The sequence below is a fragment of the Anomalospiza imberbis genome, chromosome 4 (genome assembly GCF_031753505.1).
Source record: "Anomalospiza imberbis isolate Cuckoo-Finch-1a 21T00152 chromosome 4, ASM3175350v1, whole genome shotgun sequence".
In the NCBI taxonomy this organism is placed as follows: domain Eukaryota; kingdom Metazoa; phylum Chordata; class Aves; order Passeriformes; family Viduidae; genus Anomalospiza; species Anomalospiza imberbis.
In genome coordinates, this window is record NC_089684.1 from 50,994,503 (window position 1) to 51,007,196 (window position 12,694).

A 12,694-nucleotide genomic window follows, 5' to 3' on the forward strand; every position below is an offset into this window, starting at 1 on the left:
TCTCTGAGCAGTCTGAGTGTTACATGTATTTTCATACTGTTCTCCTTGAAAGCATAGGATCACAACCAGAATGCCATAGGGAACTTGTGATCACCAGGACCCCTCTGAGCTGCCATACCCACACAACATCACTTTCTCCTGATGGCTGAAAATTGCCATGAATGCCACGCCAGCACACCCAAGCACAGGCCTCAGTACAGCACAGACAATCTCTCTTCTTTCTATAATTTAAAGCAAAAACAAAAACCAGCTGCTTTGCTTCAGAGGTGGCTCCAAATATCTAGCTTTAGACAGCTCCAGAAATGTAAGATGATTTGGGTTCAGCTTCATAGTGTGAACATCCCTGGCTCAGTGATGCCAAGAATCAAAAGAGCATGTCTGCAATAAAACAGATCCAACAAAGACTGCTCCTGGCTATGCTCTGCTGTCACACCAGCACCAAATATCTTTTCCATTGTGTTTGAATCACTCTCATTAGTTCAGTCAGACTTCATTTTTTCAATGCATGGGGTCTTCTTGAAGTAAGACACATTAACTTTATCCTGATTTATAGCCCATGGGTTTGTTTCACTGGTTTGTAAACTGAACTCCTACACATTTTTCCTTCCTTATGGCTGTATTTTCTGTCCTCTTCCCTCCAGGAGCTGGCTGTCTGATCAGCCCATGTGCTGTGTAGGCTAGTTAAAGATTAACACAGCCAAACTGTGGCAGTGTAAATCTTGAACATGCATGGAAACATAGAAAACAGTTTTGCAAAACAAGTTACACAAGCACTTCATGAAAAAGGTTTGCTTCTAATTCTTTTTCTTTGTTTCTATTATCGGTCAATGAACAGAGGTGTGGGCTGTTGGCAATATTACCTTCTTGTAATTCAGTGTTAAACCTAAAATCCACATTGAGAAACCAGAATATGCTCTCTCCAGTCATGCCCTGTACAGGAAGTGGGGGGATGGAGAAATATCTGTACAAATTTCCCCAACACTAAATCCCAACACTTAAATAGCCCCAGAACATGTTTTGCAGCCTGAAGAGTAGGGTCAGTCTTTGTTCTTTAGGTGTAAGAGAATCAATCCTAAATGCCTAGAGCAAGATCCTATGGGAAAAGTCTATGCTAAGATAAGATACTTGACAAGGGTGCCACATTTTGTAGTGAGATACAAGCCTGTAAAGGACTGTTAACCATGGCACTTGGACAGCACTTTTTCACAGCCTTGGAAAATCCAGTTCTTCTCTGTGTTACATCTGTGCAGCAGGAGATACTCACATCTGCCTCAGCAGGAATCCCTCTACAGATGTTAGAAAACTTGGGTGGAAATGAAAACATCCGGGTTTTTTTGAGTTATTCTGTGTTTTATCATCCAACTCCAGTAACGTGTCAGTTTTTGGCTTTGTGCTGGTAAACTCAGAGCAAACATGGCCTGATAGGGTGTCATGTTGAGTCATAGGAGTTGTTTTCAAGACAGTCTCACATGTATTCAGTCAGTATTTGTTTTACTTCTGTTTGCCTTCTCAATGTGTGTCAAGAATTCCCACTGATGCCAGCATCTAAGTGCACATTTTTTTCTCCACTGGTGAATTGTCTAAAGTGCACCTGCACTTTTGTGGGGCTGGGTGTTCTGCCTGTAACCACTGGGCTAAAATCTTCCCCCACAGAGAGACTGGGGCAATTGGGGTGAGTCCTATGGATTTATGTCCTACAACAGCACTGCCAAAACTGGGAGGAGCATCCATGAGAGGGGAATTGGCTGATGCAGGGACAAGTCTGGGTCAAGCTTTTTGCACTGGGTTTGTACTGTGGTGTTGCTGATCTTCATCTGCTCCAATAAATGTAGGAAAATTCCATAACAGCAAATCCAACATAAGAGAACCTGCAGTTTCTGCCTTTCACCTGGACATGCCATGTGCAGGACAGGACACTGAACCACAGCATCTCCAGCAGTGCTTCATCCTCCTTGACAGAAGTTGAGGTGGGCATGGATCAAAAGAGATGGCAGGAAAATGGAACCAACCAATCTCTTACCTCTCCTGGGTCTGAGGGCTGCTTACCCTGGAGGCACTTGCCCTTCTGACCATCTTTCCTCTCCATGGGATTTTCACCACAGTCTCCATGACCCCACCTGGATATCTGCTGCAGAATCAGGCAGTTTTACCAGTGTTGTAAGTTCAACTAAGGAATCTTCTGCAAATTCCCAGCCTATTATACCAAAAGGGAGGATGCCAGAAGATCTCATTTTCATGGCAGTGGGGATGAGTTGTGCACTACAGAATATACTGCAGAAAAGGAGAGAGGGATTGGGCAGGGATTTCAGTTCCCAAGGGCAGACTTCCATCAAGCAAGGGTAAAATAGCAGTGTACAGAGACATGAACTCTCTTCAGTACCCAGTTGGGGACCAGGTGAATTGATTTTTCATCATTTTGAGTCCTGTCAGCTATAAACAAAACAGCACAAATGTCAAAATGTTAGTGGAAACCTGCAGTTTTCCAAAAGAAGCCCACAGCCATTTCTCTGACAGTGGCAGAACAAATACAAGTAGTTTTACTGCATGCCAATTTCTTCTTAAATCTATTCCCTCGGGGAGCTGAGGGCTTAGACAATATTTAGGGGGACTGGAAGCTTGCCAGATACTCAGCTAATGTAGGTCTCAGAATCTCTGATGATGCCCCAAAGAATGTTGGGCTGCACTGATGGGCCAAGTTCCTTTAAATTAGGCAGAAAATGTTTTGGCAAGAAAAATAGAGCTCCAACCAGGTGCCTCTGAAGAAGGAGGATTTTATATTCATGCTGTTTGTCACACAAATCCAGATAGGGTCATCTCCAGAGCTGTGTAAATATTAAATTCAGCCTAAGAGCTGACAGAAGCAGTAAGTGCCTGCAGAGTGGGCAGCTCTCCAGGAGGAGACAATGGTTGGCTTTTAGCACATCCCTCTTTTTTTATTTCCTTAAACAACTTGACTTGTGTGTGCTGCCAGTTGCTTGTACTCAGACCCCTCTTTATACCCCTGCATCCACCGAGACTCTCCATTCTCATGGGTAGGATGTAACAGAGGTGGTTTTCCTTTCTCTCCTGCTCTGGGCATATGGGGCTGTGCATATGGGGGTAAACTGAGACAGTTAATGATGTTGAACTTCCCAGTTGATGCTTAGGGCCTTTCCCCTCACAAAGGTACTCAGATGCTTTTCAGTGCAAAATTTAAGCAGGGTTGGTTTGATTTTTACATTACAGCTTGCTGAGACATAGGAAGGAGTGAGCTGCAGCAAGTAAGTGAAGCTGTGGTGTGGAAGAAAGAAGTATTTCCAGTGTTTCATACTGGATAAAACTTGCTGTCCCCCTCATAAAGCAAAGGTTGGCATCCTTTGACCTCACAGGGTTTTTACACAGGATGTTTGCTTCTGACTTGTAAATATGAGGGATTGTTCCCAGGGTTATTGCTGACAACTCCATCCAAAATATTCTCTGGCTATTTTGTAGAAGCAATAGAAACTTGGTGGTAAGACCTGATCCAGCTGCCACTGTCCTGAGAAAGAGAGCTGCTCTCATTACAGGAAGAAAGAGATACTTGGGTCTGAGTGGATTTCTGTCTTTGTGTCAGGGTATTTGTAATTTTCACTGCTGACAGTGCTGTGGTGGACACAGCTGGTCACAGGTGACAAGCAGCTTCTGGAGTGAAATTCAGTCTTTTCTTTAAGGAAAACGTGATATTTTGATGTCATCCAAGAAAACTAAAGAGCTCTCTGTTTGTTAGCACTCACCTGCTGAACAAGATGGATTTTGTCAGACTGAGAACATTTTTACTTATCTGACTGATGACAGATAAATCAACCCCCTGGTGATAAACCTACTTTGTGGATTTCCTTTGCAGGTATGTCCCCTGCCCCTGTGTTATCTGTCAACATTTTTCTGCTTCCAGCAGGCAAATTGCATTGTTTGTCTCTTTTTGCAGTTAGAAAATCAAAGCACAAAGACCTCAGAGTTTAAATCTGCAAAGTCACTGAGAGGTCTGGTGGTTTTTTTTTTCTGTGGCTGGAGCTCTGAGTGCTTTACCTGTAGTTATGAAAGAAATATTCTGTACTTCGAGCAGCAGTGAGAGCAGCACTTTCTCCTCTGAGCATCCTTCTTCCCTAGACATGAGGGTTCCCATTCCTTTCTCATCCCTGAGAAAGTATCATGGGGTCTCTGAAGCTCCCAGCACAAGTACACCACTAATACTAAGAGAACAAAATCTGAGCATTTGCTGAGAGGGGTTTTGCCCTTTCCACTGCCACTTACAGCTCTGAGTTTCAAGGACACCTTGTAGTTTATGCATCAATATCCATTTTGAACTGCCTTCTCTTTTGACACATTTTGTACTCAGCACAGTCAGCCTGCAGTCCTTGCTTGTCGCTTCCCTCTCCTCGTTGCCACCTTTGATAAGGGAAACAATTTTCAGTGTTTCGGCACTGCTGCTTGCCTTTAAAAGGATAGTGTTGTTCACATTGAAAAGTATTTCATAACCACAATGATTCTACAGCTAACAGAAAAGCAGGGAAATACTTGTTTTCAAATCAGTGCCCAGCTGCTGGGATGTGGTGTTGAGGGCCTGAAAGTGAGATGAGCGAGAATCAAAAATGGACCTGACCCATTGACTTTTATTCTTTAAATAAAAAGAAAATCAAACTAGAATGGAAACATCTGCCTTCATTACGTGTTTGGATATTTAAAAGGAGCTGTAGAAAACCAGGCTGGGAAGTGCTTTTGGTGGCCATAGGTATGGGTTAAGGGGCAAGCCGGGGTCCCTGCACGGTCAGGAGTCCCTGTCGCTCTCACCCCCTATGGCCATCCCGGATCTCCTCAGACTGTGGTCTAGCTGAGGTGTTAGGGCTGGGTTGGACTCGATGATCTTGAAGATCTCTTCCAATCTAGTGAATCTGTGATTCTGAGATCCTGTGATTCCGAGATCCTGCGGTTCTGAGACTCCGTGCTTCTGTGACTCTGTCACACTCTGATTCCGTGATTCCGGGATTCTGTGACTCCGGGATTTTGTGACTCTGGGATTCTGTGACTGTGGCTCTGTGACGCTGTGATTCCAGGATTTTGTCACCCTGCCGCTCTGTCACTGTCATTCCAGGATTCTGGGATTCTGTGGGTCGGCGGCGCTCGCCCGTCTCCGGCCGGGGGCCGCCCCGCCGCCTGCTGGCAGCGCGCGGTACTGCGGCGCCCCGGGCCGGGCCGTGCTCGGCCCCGCGGCCCGCAGCGTGGGGACCCACCCTCCCCTCACGCTTCCGAGGGCATTTCTCCCTGCTCTTAGGCAGCGTTTCGCTTCCGACGCGGCCCTTAAGTGCCCTCTGCAAGGGCATCCCCTCCATAAAGGCTTGCCGGGCGTCAATTATCGACCTTACATGGAATTTTTGATCTCTTGGACGTTTTGCAGCGAGTCAGCTTAATTAGTCCTAACAGTCTCATCTCTAGGCTGCGCTTGTCGTATTAGTGGGAGTCCTGGGGACTGGATCACTTAGTCAGCGCTTCCTGATGTCATCCAAAGTCTTCACTTCATACATTTCAGATGAGGCTCGAAGCCTGCTGGCTTCTCTGTCTTCTGATGTATTTTTAATTAGCATTTGGGGGCCGTTGCTGCTGCAGGCAGGAAGGTGATCTCGGCGGCACAGTCTCACCTGGCTGTGCGTCTGGAACTCGGCCGCAGCCGCTGTTGTCCCGGCAACAGTGAACTGCAGAGAGGAGTGGGAGCCCACGGACAGCTCTGGGGAAGAGACTCGCTGGATGCTCCAGCACAAGATGCCAGGACACCAAACTAGAATGGCAGAATGCCTAAAGAAAGAGGACAGGGAGCCAGTAATGGAAAACTTGTTACTTTTTGATGAATTAGCTCCAGATCATGCCAGAAGGACAGTTGTTTTCACTGTCCGCAGAATCTGTGCAAAGCAGTCAGGAGAACTGCAAGCTGTCAGAATAAGCCCCCCCAAAATGAACTGCTTCATGGTGTGGTATGTATAATTTCCCATTTTTTCTTACTACAGGGACAATTTAGTACCCGTGACTTGGTAACAGATTTCATCTTCTTGATTATGATACAGATGCAACGCATCGGGGCCACATCCTGCAATGGACTGGGTATTTCCTGAAACATGGCTGAGTGCCTTTGGCTCTACCCTTGTCACTAAGAGTAGACAAAAAGGCTCAGCACTTCCCAACCAGCATTTTAGCAAGGGCTGGGACAAAGTCATGGAGTCCTTTGGCACTGTGCAGCCCAGAAGGGGACAGAAGAGGACTATGGGGACTTTTAAACCCAGCCAAAACCGGTGCAAAGTCTGGCACTTTTGCTTGCTGTCTTTACAAGAGATATTGTCATTATTTATTGATTTTTTTTAAATTTTTTTTTTTTGTGTGTGCATTGCAGCAGCATCTTGGATGGTAACCCTTAGGCCAGGGGCCATACAAAATCAGAACACAGTCCTTGCTCCAAAGGAGTTCACAGTGAGACAAGAGACAACAAATGACTATTACACACAGTGGCAAGGTAAGGGAACAAGGGACCAATACTATTAAGTGGGAAAACGAATTAATCCACAGTCAGATACTATTGCAAAAAATCACAAAAATAGTCTATTTTCTTGTCTGTTTTCCCTCCCTAGCTAGATTTTCTGCAAAGCCGGAAACGTGTCTGTTGCTTTCAATGTGCTGGTTTTGTTACACATCTTCCTCAGAAAGTTCCTGACCTAAAACACATGGAAAAAGATGGGAGTGTTTTTTCTGGCTTCAGTGGACCTTGGATGAGCCAAAAGTCTTAAATGCAGAATACTTTAGTGGAAATGAGATATCATGTTTGCAGCTGAACTTTTGTCAGCCTAAAGCCCCATGCCTCAAAAGATTTATTCAGGGACTTCCTTGTTTACTACTACTACTAGTTTAGTAGTTCCTCCCACTTTTTCCCTTTAAATGAATGTGTTACAAAAGCAATCCCTGCTACCTAATATTGGGATTGTTTTCTGCTTGAATCAAGATATTTTGGTCTCAGGTCCAGCTCATGCAGATTCACATAGCTTAGGTAAAATGCAAAGTGTCTTAATATTGCCACCAGTCTGACATATCTCACATGACAAATTTTGAAGAGTCTGCTTCTCCAGCAACTGTACAGTCTGAGCAAGTATCTGGATGCTTCCTTAGATGACATGGGTTTGTGCATCAGCAGTAGCAGAGGATTCAGCAGTTATTTGAGGAGCTGTACCTTATTTCTGTTTACAGCCATAAGGGTAGAAATGGAAAAAAAAATAGAAATGGAAAAATGTGTGGATCTTATGTCTTTTTTTTTTTTTTTTTTTTTTTTTTTTTTCAAAAATCTATCCTCACATATTTTGTTGTTGAACTACCCTGTGCTTGAGATTAAAAATAGAGCTTAATTGCACAGGTTCATCCCCTTCTTTGCTCTAGCCAACCCAGACGTCTGAAGGAAAGGTGACTTTAATTGAAAGAGCAGGTGCCCCACTGGTAACTACTTCTGCTTGCCTGTCCCCGGTTGCATCACAGCTAGAAAAGCAGCTTTGATGGTGATAAGAAGTAGCAGTAATCCTGCTCACTGCTGCCACTGAGCACACAGGGAGTGAGAACAGACCAGGAACCTGGGAGCAAAGCTGTCATTGTGCCATCAAAAGAGAAAAAAGTGCCACAAACCCCACTCCTTTAGAGGAAAAGGCCCATCTTCAAAAACCACTTAGAAGGGGGATAACCTGTGAAAGGAAGGGATGAATCTAACAGGTACTTTCAAGGAGTACCAGACCAATTGAGGGCAAGAAGATAAATAAACAAAGTGAGAAAACTGAAACTCAGAGCAGTATAAACCTTTAGTAAGTGCTGCATTTCTGTGGAAGAAGAAAATATTTCTCTTCAGGTTTCCACAAAGAGGCAGAAAGTCATTCTGACAGCACTTTGGTACTGCCATGTCTAGCAGTTGATTGTAATCACTTAACATGAGATTGCAAATCACACGGGAGTGTTTGTTTAATACTTTACTAACTCCAGCAAAAGGTCTGATTTACCTTGGTCACTGAGTCATTTTTAGAAAAAGCATCTCCCCAGGCACTCAGCATTCAGTAAACTCTGCAAACGAGTTAAAAATAACACTAAATCCAGAAAACTGTGATAGTTGGCAGGAGAGGCTGTTCAAGAAATTGATAGGAGTATCTGGAGAAAGAGAACAGGATGGGAGATGGAAATTTGTGATCCAGAGAGAGAGACAATGCCTTCCTGTACTGGGAGGAGTTATGCCCATTTCTTTTTGAAGTGAGCCACCAGCCATGACAATGAAGGGCAGCAGGCACAGGTCTGTCCCACCAGGATTGCTCTTGTGTTCCTCATACTGTGGATCAGACCTTCCGGTGGGGGCTGTGAAGATAACTTGATTTGGCATCCAGGGGTACAGGAGTGGAACTCTACTCCATTGGTGAGTGGAGTTCAAAGCACTATTCAAGCCATCTCTCAGCTGAGAGGGAAATTACATCTCCACAGGTTGAAATGGGGACTTTGATGCCCACCTGTAGATGTCTAAATGTGCGTGTCATTCTGTGAGCTGAATGTCAACAGTGGAAGCAAAGCCATCAGAACTACACCAGTTGGTAGGAGCTAAAAATCTGAGCCTATTATTTTCCTGGCTTCCAGCATATCTATGTCCTTATTTACATTAACCAAAGTTAGCAGACACAGTTTGCTAACGAATTCACTAATGGCAACAGGATAGAAATGAAGGTATTTTACAGATCCTCATAAAATAGATTGCTAACTGTTCATGAAATATTAAATTCAGGGGCTTATGCCTGGAATATTTAATGCAGTTAATGATGCATCTTTAACCTCCTTTGTGCTTGTGTGGTTTGGACAAAGTGTTCATACATCTGGAATCTGGCTTCTTCATAAAATGTTAAGTAAACCCAAAGTTTTCATCACATACATGAGAAATTACAGAGCTTTGCTTTTGAAAATTCACCTTCACTGTGTCTGTACTTTTGAGTAAAATGCCATATTTTAAGTATCTTTCTGGATGTAACAGAACATTTGCTGGTCTCAAGGAATGTAATACTATACTTGCTTCAGGTTGAGGCAAGAATTTTCCTCTGGCTCTGTAGTGCAATGCACACATCTCCTTAAATGAGCTTGGTTTGTCTGCAAAACCCTCCTGCAGAGCTGTGCAATGGCATGGCAAGTAATAGCTTAAACCTGCCTAGAGCAGCATCTTTTAAGAAAAAAATTTCCAGACAGTGTCACATTTAGTCAGCACAGGAGATGCTGTCAGTGCTCTAGCTGAGACTGCCAAATTTTAGCCTTGAAAATGGTAAGTCAGCCTTCCACTTGTGTCCTGCTCTTCCCACTCCTTGGGGCAAACAGCTGGATTCAAACACAACCTGCGTGTGCCGGGACACGCTGAGAAATGGTGAACTGCAGTCAGTGCTTGCTCTGAGGAAGAGGAGCTCTGGCAGGGAAAAATATGCTAAAAATGTGCTAAAACCTGCCATTTGCAGAAGATACCTCAGAGTCTGAAGAAATAAAGAAAACATGCAATTATTTCTCATAACTGTTTTTCTCTCTTTCTACAACAAAACAAACAGACTGTTTTAAGTAATCTCGTAATCTCCTGAGGTAATGATCTGCATTTCCAAAAGGTCTTTTATAGTCCTTTTCCTGTCTTCTCTGGAGCATGGTTATATGAATTGAAAGTTTATTCATATGAATTGAAAGTTTATTCACCTCAGCTTTGACACAATTTGTTTTATTCATCTCTGTATCCTTGAATGGATTTTCCTCCTTCCCTGATTCATTCTAGGGTATAGGTTTGTGTTCCTTATGCAAGATTCTAGAGTATGGGTTTGTGTTCCTTATGCAAGATTTGCTAATGGCTGTTTTCTCTTCCATCTCTTCTTTTTATCTGAGATTTTGCTCAGTGACTCAGGATTTGTATCCGCTATAAGAGTTCATTTCAGTTCTTGGAAGAATTTAGGGGGAATTGAGCTTGGCATTCTGTAGGTTAGTTGCTTAGCTACCTAGTGTGATCTAGGAACATCTCTTTTTTTTCCCCTCTATACTTAGCATGTCCACTGTAGTCTGAACTTTCTTCTGTGTCTCCTTTCATCATATACATTTGCAGGCTTTTATAAAGTTTTGCTGGCTAGTTCTGTGAGAGACTGACAGCACATTTTGTAAGTTCTGTGCTGTTCCTGTTGCTGGTCTTCAGCAGTCATCCCTTTGGAATGGACTTCTATGATTTTGTGGTATCATTGTATGGTTAAATTTCCACAAGGAGCTGTAAGAATTTCTACTTATACTGGCCAGTTTAGACTTGGTAGGTCATTTCAAATCTGGCCTGAGTACAAACAACTCCATTGACTCCACACATAAACACGGAGCAAGTTTTAACAGTGTCTGAAATAGCTGATCTTCTGTATTTGTCACTTAATTCTACTTTGTTTCAGGAAACATCCCAGGGCTGGCTGTGGGACAGAGATGCCTCACCAATCCCACTGGCCTTTCCCAGAGCCACCCACTCAGGGGTCACTCCTTCCCTAGCTAGCTCTGCTGGACATTTTCTTCTTGCTTCTTCCTGTGACTTTCCCTTTCCACTGCTGGCTGCTCCTACTTGTCATCATTTATATGTTAGTATCTGAAGAGAGGATGCCAAGAGGGTGGAGCCAGGCTCTTCTAGGAGCAACAGGACAAGAGGCAATGGGCAGAAACTGATACACAGGAAATTTCACATGAATATGAGGAAGAACTTCTTCACTGTTCTGAGCACTGGAACAGATTGCCCAGAGAGGGTGTGGGGTCTCCCTCACTGGAAATATTCAAGAACCATCTGGACACAATTCTGTGCCATGTGCCCTGGGATGACCTTGCCTGAGCAGGGCAGTTGGACCAGATGATCCATCCATGTTCTCTTCCAACTTTTCTCATTCTGCAAGTCTGTGATTTAGTGATTTCGGTTCCACCATTCACCACATGGGACCATGTCCTCTCTGCCATGCTCACCTGTGTTGGAAGCTCCAGTGGTGCTTTTTCCAACCTTCCTCATCCAAGATGTCCCTCTGGTTTCAGGCAGCCCAGCTCTCTGAAAGGACAGCAGAAAAAAATTCATTTTTATTGTCCCAACCAAAGAAAAAATGTAGTTGAAGTCTAGTCAGTCAAAAAGACTGTTTCTTGCCTCATTCTTTCAGCCTGATGAGGTTTCTGAGCAAAGATGTGGCAGCCAATGTGGACACTGCAGATTCTCAAAAATCAAAAGGGAAGGGGAGGGAATTGATCCAAACTGATGGGCATAACAATTGTTAGTGACAAGAAATACCACAACCTCACCAGCTGCAGCTGGCCAGCTGCATACCCTCCACCAGGTCTAGCCCTCAGCTGGGTTTATTCTAACCGGATTTGTGTCTGTCGTAGTTCTGGCTGCAAATTTGGATGGATGAGTGATGGCTACACTGGGAAAATCGGAGTGTGTGGAAGAACACTGTCATGTGCCTTGAGGCTGTGCCCAATGTTAGATCTTGCTCAGAGGCAGTTTCTGGTATTAGCTCATGAATAAAAAAATACCATGCACGGTCAACTGCCAGCCACTGGGAGCTGTGGGCACAAGACAAACCAGTTTTAATGAGGAGAGGATTCCTCTCATATAATTCCTAGCTAATCCATAACAAGAAATATTTCTGTTTCTCGGGTCTCCATGCACAGAACAGTTCTATAGCAGCTGAGGTTCTTCTCTGAGAGTCAGACTTTCACTAAACAAAGGAAAAAAGAAAGATAAAATGTCTGGCTTTCGTAGCTGTGAATAAAACCTTCCAAGCATGGAAAGAAAGTCAAGTCTTGCCTGTGCATGGAAGTTGATTTCTTTAACCACTTTAAAAGGCAGAATGGAAGACATTAGCCTGGTATAAAGCTATTTTATACCGGTGTAGCTAATCCTATATGGCAGGGAACCATATGGGCACAGCTCTCAACACTTCTATCCCAAGAGAGGACTAAGCATATTAGAGGAGGCATTTTGGCCCATGCTGGCAATCAGGAGCAGCCTAGTTTAGCACAAGTGATGCAGCTCCTGCACCTGACACAGGAATGCCACAGCCACTCAGCCCTTGGTTCATACAGAGCCTCCTCTTGCACAGCAATTACACCAACCCAAAACCCAGCTGTAACCTTGCTCTGAACAAGGCTGCTGTGCTCATATCAGAAGGGATCAGTTCCAGAAATGTCTGACCATATCCACAGCATTGTAGGGCTTTGCTTTTCCTTTCTAATAACAGAAGCCTGCACGCAGGCATACCTTGGGTAGCAGAAAACTCATCTTGCTGGCAGAGCTCACTGAGCTTGGGAACTGTTCTGACCTTTCAGCAAAAGAAGGATCATTATATCTGTAGAAACTGAGTTTCCCCTATAAAGGATGGCTGTAAGAGCAGCTAGTACATCTTTGCAACAGAGCACAAGCCTAAATCTGCAGCTGCCCTGAAATGTTTGTTCTAAGCAAGTGGGTGCTGTCATCCTCTTTCTAGGGGGCAAGGACCCTAATGAATGTATCATCCCCTTGATGAGCTGTTTCTGAGGAGTGTAACTCCAAGGGGCTTCTTCCAATGCTTTTTCCTGGTTTTCCTGTGACCCTCAAAAATACTTTGTATGCTTTTCAAATACCTGGAAAGAAAAGGCTTCTAATGGTTTCTGCAGCTTATGT

General features: G+C 44.0%; 1 long non-coding RNA gene across 7 annotated transcripts in view; it reads left to right on the forward strand.

Annotated features, from left to right (window-relative positions):
* The first annotated feature begins 5,706 nt into the window (after positions 1 to 5,706).
* Positions 5,707 to 12,694, forward strand: part of LOC137472940 (uncharacterized) — a 59,555-nt gene continuing 52,567 nt past the window's right edge. For all 7 annotated transcript variants that reach the window (XR_010998499.1, XR_010998501.1, XR_010998497.1 and 4 more), the window contains exons 1-2: positions 5,707 to 5,981; positions 6,395 to 6,514. This is a non-coding gene — a long non-coding RNA (uncharacterized lncRNA). The remainder of the gene's footprint in view (positions 5,982 to 6,394; positions 6,515 to 12,694) is intronic.